The sequence below is a fragment of the Cygnus atratus genome, chromosome 21 (genome assembly GCF_013377495.2).
Source record: "Cygnus atratus isolate AKBS03 ecotype Queensland, Australia chromosome 21, CAtr_DNAZoo_HiC_assembly, whole genome shotgun sequence".
Lineage (NCBI taxonomy): Eukaryota > Metazoa > Chordata > Aves > Anseriformes > Anatidae > Cygnus > Cygnus atratus.
Window position 1 is genome coordinate 2428753 of NC_066382.1, and position 10972 is coordinate 2439724.

At 40.1% G+C, this 10972-nt stretch overlaps 2 long non-coding RNA genes across 2 annotated transcripts; one reads left to right on the forward strand and one right to left on the reverse strand.

The window, feature by feature from the left end:
• Nucleotides 1-3806: 3806 nt before the first annotated feature.
• LOC118253288 (uncharacterized) lies at nucleotides 3807-10885 on the reverse strand. Its single transcript, XR_004780374.1, has 3 exons — nucleotides 10765-10885; nucleotides 9331-9381; nucleotides 3807-4113 (listed from the first exon to the last, which is right to left on the reverse strand). It is a non-coding gene; the product is annotated as an uncharacterized LOC118253288 (long non-coding RNA).
• On the forward strand, nucleotides 6503-8093 carry LOC118253287 (uncharacterized). The gene is made up of 3 exons (XR_004780373.1): nucleotides 6503-6616; nucleotides 7242-7500; nucleotides 8017-8093. It is a non-coding gene; the product is annotated as an uncharacterized LOC118253287 (long non-coding RNA).
• Nucleotides 10886-10972: the final 87 nt, after the last annotated feature.

Sequence of the window (10972 nt, forward strand, 5' to 3'; positions counted from 1 at the left end):
TAGAGATAGAGAGTCTTCTGAGTTTGGCTGAGTTCTTTGCAGGACATCCTCTGTGACTATATCAAGGGGATTTATGAGCCTATTCCTCCTCAGATGATGATAGCCCTGTTTTTCTTGGTATTGTTTGAGAGACTTTAATGCTTTGCAGTATGGAAATTTGGCTCTATGAAGGAAGACCAGGCCATAAAATAATTGTCTGGGCTCTCTGAAAGGTTATATAGCTTGGCAGCTGTATCACATCTGAAAGTTACTGGGATCTTTCTTTCTCCCCCCTCTTCCATGTCACAAAGCCAACAGTTTTCGTTACTCTGGTGCTATTTAGGATCCATTAATGAAATAGTCCGGAAGCGATTCTAATTTGTATCCCACTTTTCAGAACGGCCACCTGAACCTCTGAAATAAAAGATTTGTGATCCTACCAGAAAGTGTGTGCATTAAGAACCAATTCATGGTAGTGCTGTGCATTATTTAAGGGTTTTGTCTGCATGAGTGGTCAAATGCAGACTGTTCAGCTGCTGGGAATTGAGGATTTTGCTATATGTGAACATCAAACAATTATTTTCCTAGGCTTGTATGACATCTGGGATTTTTGGTTTCTGACCAGGTAGTCATAACTGTATAATTAACTATAACTAAACAAGAAGTTTAATTTCTGGTTACTTATGTTGAAAATTTGAAAAATTTTAAATTCTGTTTTCAATTCAATGTTTAACAATGTGCAAGAATTTTATGAAAGGGAAGGAATCCAGGAGTTAAGGGAACTCTCCAAGTTCATCAGAAAGGCTTACATGAGTTTCTTTTTAGAATTGCAGTTTGATTTGTATTGCTTTTATAGTCGGTACACAGTAAAAATAAACCTAGATATCCCCTGCAGCCTCATACTGCTAATGTAATCGCTAAAGCGGGGACTATTTATAGATGCTGTCATGCTATAGATGGTATGGGGAGGGTATTGCATACTTTCGTGGATGTGCACTAAATTAGAGCTAAAACATAAACCTATCTACCAAACACAAAAACGTTTGTGGTTTAGTATCGCAACTCTCTACATTAAGTGAATGCGTTTAGAATGTGGAGAAATAGCGGTCTGGATATGAATCACTTGAGGCTTTTTTTTTGCAAGTCGCTTGGTGAGGTCAATGTTCCCCTGGACACGCGTACTGGCACTTCAGTGCACACAACTGCAGCTTGTGCTGCCACCTGGTGTTCATACCCAGCTTGCCTGGGATCGTGTCACACTGATCCATAATGCTTTGCAAGAGAAAGGGGCTTTCTCAAGGTCAGGGTGTTCCCCAAGGGCAAATGAGATAGCAAAAGATAGGATGGCAACAGCTGTTGCCTTGTTATGGCTGGCTGTGCTGCCCTACTGGGGGCATACCAGCTCTAGATGCTTTATAATACCACAATGTGGTCTTCCTTGCTGCGTTACCTCGTGAGAACATGCATATCTTTTCGTGATGCATCTTCACAATGAGGTAAACTCATGATATGTTTCATAGACCCTAGCCCTGTTGTGATAAGCACCTTGGAAATGCATGTGATACAGCACTGAAGAGCGTGCACTGTAACTATCTGGGATTTTTTTATTTTTATTTTTTGCACCTTGTTACTGTGGTTTGTTCCTGGAGAAAGCCTAATTTTTTCTGCTCCACTTTACAGATTATAAGAATGTTGTTAAAAGAGGATATGACGTGGTGTTCTCAAAACCTATTCTTTAGACCTGTCAATCAGAGAAGGAAGCTTTACAGGAAATTTTCTGAAACTTGAGGCTGCTTCTATTCATCCAGTATGATAAAGCTTCTGGAGAGACCAACTTTTAATTTCATAAGCTCTTTCTGAACTCATTAATGTCGTTGGAACCTCATGCACTGCTCTTTCTTAGTTCTAACCTTAAGCCCTGACTTTGTCAGCCTTTCCCCTCTAATTCTTCCTGACAGGGTCTGATTTACGTAAACCCTGGAGAGAGAGAGAGAGACTTTTTTTTTTCCACAACAGCTTCTGCCCACCAATTCTAAGGATCAGAGGGACTGACAACTTCCATGAGGACCCCACAAAAATAATGCAAACTCGACAAGCTACTAGTACATAAGAAGGTAAACAGCTTTGTGTTCAAGCTTAGTATACCATTAAGGCTGCTCATGTAACCCAAGCTCTTCTGTTGATATAGGTTGATATAGTGTATTTTTTTATTACATTGCCTCATTAGGTCATTCCTGATTACAGAAATAAGCAAACTATAAACAAAGTCCTAGACCTGTTGGACATCTTTTTACTCCAAAATTTTGGAGCACCAGCAATTATACAGAACCTACTAAGAATGTACTGTTTATTAGCGACTTAATAGTGTGTGTAGTAGGGTAAAATGCATGGTGAGAAGCCTCTTAGCTGAAAAATGGCAAGCAAATGCTTAGGCCAGCTTAATTTTTCCAAGACAAGACTTGCCCCAGGAAGTGTCCAACTGCATGTTTTTGTGTTTTGTAATGGTTTGTAGATATATATCCCCTATTGTTAGGGAATACTGAAGCAGACAGTACTCTTTTTTGTAAAACCTGCAAAACAAAGTGATATTGCTTCTGTCTCTCTAGATACTTTGGCAAAACATGCTGTTTTTCTGGATCTTCTAGAGATGAAGTATGATGAGGCGATACTATTTCTTCTGCGCCCTCAGACTTTGCAGCCAGCGTGTAACAGTATCACAAAGCCAACCTTCTGGGTGTTCCAAACCAGGGTAACCTAAAGTTACTTGCAGGAAACTGTCTGGGGAAGAACACACAAGTGAGTTTGTTCTGGCTGATGGCCAGTCTGCTGTCACAGAGGTTGTGTAAGCAGCATTACCAAGCTTAGTTTAAAAGTTCCCCTTTTGTGCTTGAAACTGTTGAACTTTTTGAGCTTAATTTAAAAGTTCAATTAAGACCTTTGCTTCATCTCATAAACACTAGAGGGCGCTGCCTCTACAGTGTTTTAATTGCAAGCTCAAATAACTTTTATTGCATTTTCCTTCCTGGTAACTAGAATTGAGTGTTTAGTGCTCCCTGCCCACCACTGTGGTGGTGTCTTGCACAAGGGGGTAGTGGTGCGATAGGAGCAGCAGCACTTGCATTTTCTGTCACTGCCTGTGTCACCTCCCAGTTCCAGGCAGACCCAGTTCTGGGTACCCCTGCCCTGGGGGCAGAGTTGCACCTCCTGTTTTTGTACTGAAGCAACAGGGTTCCTCATTGCATAGCACATTGTGTTGCTTGAGCCTGTGACATATTTGCTGAGCCCTGAAGTAACTGGGACTCTAGGAATTCCAACACTAGATGCCCCAGGGAAATTCCAGGGCAAGTAAAGAATGAGAATTGGTACCGAGCAAATGAATGCAGGGTTACACTTATGATTACAGCTTGCTGTATTCACTCACACGTACAAGCTCAGTGTAAGTGGAAGCAATTACAACCATATTAATAAGCTGGCAGCATGGCATTTTGTCTGCCGATGTGTACACATTAATGTGGTTGTTGTAACTGATGCTGGTTTTGTACCCAAGAAAGCTCTATGTGACAAGTCGAGATCAGTTAAAAACTGTTGGTCAAAGTGTTTGAAACGAGGGCTATTGATTCTAAAACTTCTCACTTATTTCAAATACCTTCACGTTTTGTCTTAGCAAGTAAATGTCTTCAAAAATCAATTGCTTTAAAAATAAACTTGCAAAAGATGTGAGGAAAATCTTTATCACTTAGTCCACTTTGAGTAGATAATGTGAGATTGAAGGGGACTATAAATATGCTGGAGCATGCTGAAATCTGTAATGATTAGGGCGCTTAGAGAAATAGTCCAGAAAAATTGGATGAACATTGGTGGAAGAAATGATCATACACTTAGGAAAAAATAGTAAAATGCAAAAATACAAGCTCGAGAAGACAAATGTAATTAACACTGCTTCAGACAAGGATCACAGAATTAAAACAGTCCCAGTCAAATATGAGTTGACAACATCATGCCATTACAGAAAAGACTAGCATCATCCTAGGTTGTACAGATGGAATTATTGAAAGCCTTACAAAGTAACTTTCTTTTCCAGTGCGGTGGTAGTTCCTCAGACAGTGTGTAATGGTTGCAATTTCATGTGCTGTTCTGCAAGGAAAAATAATGGGAATTTAAGTTGCATCAAGAAAGACTTTCATTAGAAAAGCTTATTAATGCAGCAGTTACAAATAACACTGAAATATATTCCATTCTTTATTGCCTGAGTTTGCTGTAGTGTTTCTACCGTCAGAGATCCTTAAGAACGATTTTTGTAGATGGGTTTTTGGTAGATGTTTGCTGGACATGACATGGGTAATATCGATCCTGCCTTGGGCCAGAGGAATCTTGAGGTCTCGCTAACTCCTATTTTTCTATGATTAGGGGTTGTTCTGTAATAGACTTCTAAATACAACATCGTTGACCTGATTACTGAAATGTTTTCTGAGTGACTAACCTGCTGTCCCACAACAGGTGAATACTGGGAGACAAAACAGGAAGTGAAAGCGTGACTCAGTGTCAGCCATGCTTACTGGAAATCTGAGTGTTGGTGGAGGACAATGCTAGAACTGGAAAGGCTGCAAAGTTTGTTCTCCATAAGCAGAAGAAATAATCAGACCACACAGGAAACTAACATATATCTTTTAGGCCCAAAAAAACACTGTCTTTCAGGAATAGATAGTTACCTGGGAGACTGAGGTGGAGATGAGTGTAGTGGGAGATGGCAATATTTGTGGATATTTTTGGATGATACTTTGATTTTTAAAATAGATGCCTCACCACTGAATTAACAAAATCACCTCTAATTGAAGGGGACGTAAATTGGTACCTAAGTTCAGCTAGTTAGGACTGATTTGTTCTCATTACTACAAGAACAGATGTGCTTCCTTTTGATACTTTTTCTAGTGCAAACGTCTTAGAGAAAGGATAGGCTTCACTGGGGTCCACAGTTGTTAATCTAATCCTTCTGTATGAGGGAGTAGGACCAGAAATCTCATCCAAGCTATTGTAAATGCAGGTGCAGACCTCCTGAGTGTGTCAGTCTTTTATCTGAAAAATTACCTCACCCTTTGCTATGAAGAAGAGGATCATTTAACTGTAGAGCAGGCTGTTTTTTGGGTTTTGTTAATATGGAGTGTTTGGTAGGTACATTTTCTTTTGTGCAAAGGAAAAGGATCCCTTCACCTTTCTGTAGCTTTCTCAGAACTGGAATAAAGGTTTTGAATGGGAAGGTTTTCAAATACATCTGTGATCTGAGCATCTGCAAAATACAACAGAGCTGAAAACAGAAAAAGAAGAACATTAATAATGCTGGGGTGTCAAGAATTCTAATGCAAATGAACCAGTAGTTGGCAGAGACTAATCTGTTCTCATTTCTGTTCTTGACAGAAGAATGCAATGTAAGGCTTTTATCCAGAATTAATCCCTATCTTAGATCGAAGCTTTTGGATACCAAAATGGTTTTCTCTGCATTTCTGTCGCATTGATCATATCAACTGTTTTATATGCTTCTGTTTTCAGAATGGCATTTAAGTTTTGCCTTTGCACAGGTTTTCCAATGGTTATTTCTGTCTCTGTTCTATGTTGCATTGACATCGGCCTTAGTTTGGCTCACTTCTTGGTAAAAAGAAAACTGGTTCCATATGACCCTTATCAGCAAATCAGGATCTGGACACTATCAAGCCTAGGTTTATGAAGGGGGGGGGGGGGAAGTCACAGGACTACCACGGCACTGGATGGAATTCTTTGTTGTGCAATTAAGTAACTCAAAGGACAGTTCAAACCTGGAGGTCAAGGGAACAAAGAACTTCAGTTACAGGAAAAAAAAATGAGGAAGAGTAATCTTTTAAATCAAGAGACCATTTAAAGGAGAAAAGAGGCAGTGTTTACTACAAGAATGCCCTTTGTAAGTGCTATGATAAGCCAGCCACTACAAAGCAGTGCTTACTTTCAAGGATTTTGGAGCCATATAGTCAGATATCCATGACTTTGCTGTCTGTGGACTTAACAACAAAGCTCTTGGGGTTGGAACTGCAGTGTCCCTGGGCTGCAAGAAAATGTTTCTTAATGGCCAAGCTGCAAATTGGGTCTGTAGTGACTTTCAAAGCAGAAATTTGAGTTCTAAATCATACGGAGTTAAGAAGCATCAGCTGCATTGCGGTAATGAATGTCCATGTTTGCAGCACATCATATGAATATTTTATCTCATACCAGCTCAATACAGTAAGTATCAGATTTTGTTGAGGTTAATTAAACCTAAGTCAGAACGTTTCAGTTACATTCTCTTTAGAAAAATAACAGAATTTCATGTATGTACAGCACCTAGACAACAGCCTGTAATGGTAGTGCTTTCACCTGTTGACCCTTGATAGTGACAAGAACAGGGTTTGGCCATTTTAGTTTCCGTGTCATTTGTAACTCATGCCTCTTGCTATATCCACAGTTGCATAATGGTCTCCAGATGTCACAATGACTGATAACACACGACAACAAAGAGGAACTGAACATAGAGGAACCCTCTTATTCTGTTTTTCCGCTACTGCTTCTCAGACTGTTTTCAAAGTTTGGACATTATGAAAGCTTGTGAACCAACTTCATCCACTATTACAATAAGGTGTTTATTTTATCTGTTTGACTTGGTTAGCTCCTGACAAGTAAAGGACCAAGAACAGGACCAAGAACAATGTGTGTACTTGACTCTCAAAAGCCAGCTAGTAGCTGAAATTGGACTTCTAATATTTCAACTGTTTGTTATGGTGATGGGAAGTGTTTTGAGGGTAGTCTAGGTGATACAAACAAGCCAGTTTCCTTGAAATACTCCAATTCCTGGATTAGGAGTTGTCTCCTGTATTCTTTCATAAACATTGGATGCACTGGTGGTTTGGGGGCAGGTAGGAACTGCAATTTCCTAGACCTCCCCAGGCAGTCAGGGTAAAGGCATTTAATGGCAAACCCAGAAGAGTTTTTCCCTAGAGTTCCCTTTAGTCTTTCCACTTGGAATTGCAGACAGTGCTGACCTTGTCAGTGTGAAGTCTAGCCTAGTAAACATTTAAGTGGCGTTTGACTTTGGAGGGATCCTGCAGAAAACTGGATTCCCCTGGATTTCACATCTAACTATTGACTTGGCTTGAAATTCAGTGCTGCAGCAGCATGCTTGCCTTTACCAGGTCTCCTATGAACAGTAAAGTATGGTGTAATAAATAGACCTTTTTTTTTTTTTTAATTCATATTTGTATTAGGGTAGCAACTGGAAATCTTTAAAATACGGACTGCGCACTTCTCAGGCGCGTGCAAAGAGGTATTTCCTGTATCATTGAGACAACAGTCTTGAGAAGATTGAAAAAGAGGGAAGTAATTGGTTTTATCTCTACTTTGGAGGCAGAAAAACAGACTGCATGAGTCACACAGGGAGAGACAGGAGCACCTCCCAAAACACCCCAAGTTGTAGCCCAAGCCCTTCTCCATAGTTCTCTCCTGTATCCTGCTGTGAGACAGGAGGTAAGTCCCAGGTGTCTATTTTCATAAAGAATAAGATACATTTGCATAATTGTTTACATTTATTTTCGTATAGAGAATTATATGGAGGTGGGAGAGATCTTTGCTTGGGATAGTCCTTACTAGTGATGAGACAAAATAAGTACTTTTCACTTGCTGAAACTTCCTCAGGATTGATGACTTCCAGCTGAGGCATAAATCAGATGCCAAGTATAGTTCAAGCCAAATCATTGTTCATCAAGATGGGACAGTCGTCTTTACTGATCAGACTTAGTAAAAATCCTCGGTTGTGGATGTTGCTCAACACTGTGACAGCTCAATACTGGTTAGAAATTTTAGGAGCAGTTCAAAGCCATGGACTGAATCAACCAGCTGTGAACATGTGTTTCCAAAAAAGAAACTGCCTTTAGTTACAGACTTATTCAGTTCAGCTGCCTTCTGCCATAATCATTGTACTCTTTGGGGCAGGAGAACTTTCTGAAGCTGAATTCTCTCTGTGTTTTCATTCCAACACTGAAGCCTGTCAGCAGTGAAACTGTGAAAAATCGGGAGACGTTTAGAATTTGCTTAGGACTCTCAACTTCCAAAGGAAGATCCAGAAGTGTGATTGGCTGTTGGTCCTGCACACTAACAGGAGCAGGTCAGTGGTACAAACCCATTTTTGTCCCATAATTTAGCATGAATCTAGATTGTATTGAGTATAGGATATTAACTTGAATTGTATGAGCTTGAAATTTACATTTAGCCACCTGTTCTGTCCAAAAACGTGAAAATGTGGTCACTTTGGTCTCATCCCTGTAGATCCCAGATAATCAAGTCCAACGAGGTAATCAGGCTATCCAGCCCAGTGCTTTTTGCAAGTCTTATCCCTAAGTTGTGTCACATGGCTAGCAGGCCATCTGAAGTGTGGCTTTATATTACTTTTATTCAGCCATCAGAATTTCTCCTTAAACTCCTTTAAGAACATTTTCTACTGAATAAGGTTGTCTTAACATTGCTAAAATTTCTTCAAAGACTTTATGAAAGCTGTAGTCTGTGTTAACTGGAGCCAATGCACTTAGAACAATCTGGTATGTTTTTTCTAGCTAGCTCTTTTGCATAACAGGGCTAAATTTTTGGCCTTTCACTCACTCAAAGAATTTGCACGTTTCCCCTTTACAATATTCTTTGCATGTTAGATTTCTCCTGCTTCTCTCCACTCTCTGTTACCTAAGTTTTCTTTACTGGCTGCCAGCAGCTCTCAGTGCTATCCTTGCGTTATCAAAGACGGTTTGTATTGTCAAGTGGATTGAGCGTGGGGCTCCATGCCAACATTCCTGATTGCTTATCTCAGCTATGGCACAGATTTGTGAACCCTTCTGCAAGTCAATTAATCTAATTTCCAGTCTTTAAAATGGGGATGAAGACATTTACGTAACTATTGGAGGTATTTGTAATCAGCCTGAATAATGAATGCAATGCTGTGGCATGCATTACTCTGTCCTTATGTCAGTAGCTCTGTAGTTTGGCACATTGATAATAGCTTATTTGTCACACTCATGACACTGTTTTCGTCAGAATTTAAACTTGGTACATTTTTATTTCTCATGATTCCTCAGGAATTCTGAATCATTGGAGACAGTTTGAAATGAGGTTCAAGAGGTAAGAACTATGTTCTTCAACCCTCTTAGGTGTCACTGGAGACAATTTGTTAGTTTTTTCCTGTTCAGTGGAAACACCTTTTGCTGAAAGTAGGTTTGAGTTGTAGATTGAGACAGAGCAGAGCATCTCCATATCTGGCACCAGTCTTCTGTGCAATGAATTGGGCAAGCAATAGCATTTTTGTTAACTTACCTCTTCTGTTAATCTAAAGGCAGTCGAATTTATTTCACAGAACTGAAAGCCCTAGTAGAAAAAAAAATAATAAAGCATGATGTTTTTATGCTTATTTCTCAGTGTTACTGTGAATGTTTGTTTTATTCAGTTTCACTTGATTCAGTCTTCCCTAGTGTTTTCTCTGGGAGAAAAGAAGCACAACCTGGTTAATGAGCTATGTTGTTCTGATTATGTTCTTTAGTGAGAACATGCTCAAAAGTGATGTAAGATGTAATTTCTCATGGCACATCAATCTGTATAGAAGGGAAGAGGTGTTACCAGTCTCTCTGTTACATGCATCCAGACCAGCAAGTAGAGCTGCCAAGATCACTGCTGAACCTGGGCAGCTCGGAGCTGCTATTGTAACTGTAGCTCTTTTATAAATAGGATAGGCTCAGCTGATTACACTCTTATCTGATCTCCATCAGTTAATGAGGATAAGTGTTCATCAAGTCCAGAGTTCATGCCTCTTGCAAAATGTTACACGCCTGTATGATGTAACTGTGCTTAGAAAAAATTGCCACCTTGAAATGTTTGTTTTATAACAGCCAATATGTATTCTTTTTGGAAACGGTTCTAGTGGTGCTTCTGTCTTTCATCTTTACGGATTTGGAAAAATCCCCCCCCCCCCCCCCCGAGCCAACTCAAATGAAAATTTGCTCTTTGGTCAGCTTTTGTAGATGGTATTTGGGTATGGACAGGCATAGTTAACAAAGGCACTGTGTCCAAGCGTGGCTCCTGCTGGAATATGTTTTACTGCAATTTTTGAGATAAATGCCTTGACTTTGTGTAACTTAGTGCTATGTTCCTTCCTGATGCCATGTTCTGTTGTCCCTTTGCAGTTTGAACATCCCTTTTAAGTACCTGAAAGACTTGTGAGTCTCCAAGCTATAACTGACTTCATAGAACTGTGTATTGTCTCATTAACTTCTTGCAGACTGGGCCGTTAGTATGGCCTGGAAGGAGGAATAAAGCAAAAGTTTGACTCAGAACACTGGCTTTACTTAAAAAAAATAAAAAAAATGAAATAAAAAAATTATATAACATTGCCTATGGTGTTTCCCCTTATGTAGCAACTACTTCCCCCTTTTCAAGGTTGCTTCTTCATTTACTGACTGTCACTTCTTTGTGACTCCCCACTTTCCTGAAAACCTATATTTATACATAAAGGAAGAGGAAAAAAGCCAAAATTAACACATTCTCAAATTGTGTAACTTGGGAACTCTATAGGTTTGCCCTGATGTACAATCTAGTACATGACCTCGTGTATTGGTAGAAAATGCAATCTAGACATTAGAAAACCTAATTCTTTGGCAGCCGTGAAGGAGCGCTAAAAAACTAGTTTCAGAAGGACAGAATGAAAAATAGTTTTCTGTATTTTAAGAGCTTCTCTCTCTTGTTGAGATGAGTTACCTAAGGAAAGATGAATGTCCCAGTCCACGACTGCTGTTGTAGGGCAGGTGGGTGTGGGCATACCGCCTGCAAGCCACAGCCAGGGCACCGGGAGTGCGAGGCATGGCACGAAGCGACCAGGGCCAGCTGGGTGCACAAGTCTGTGCCTGTCCTCAGGCCTGCCCCGGGAGCGAGGAGGTGTGTTACGGCTCCGATGGCTGTGTGTGTG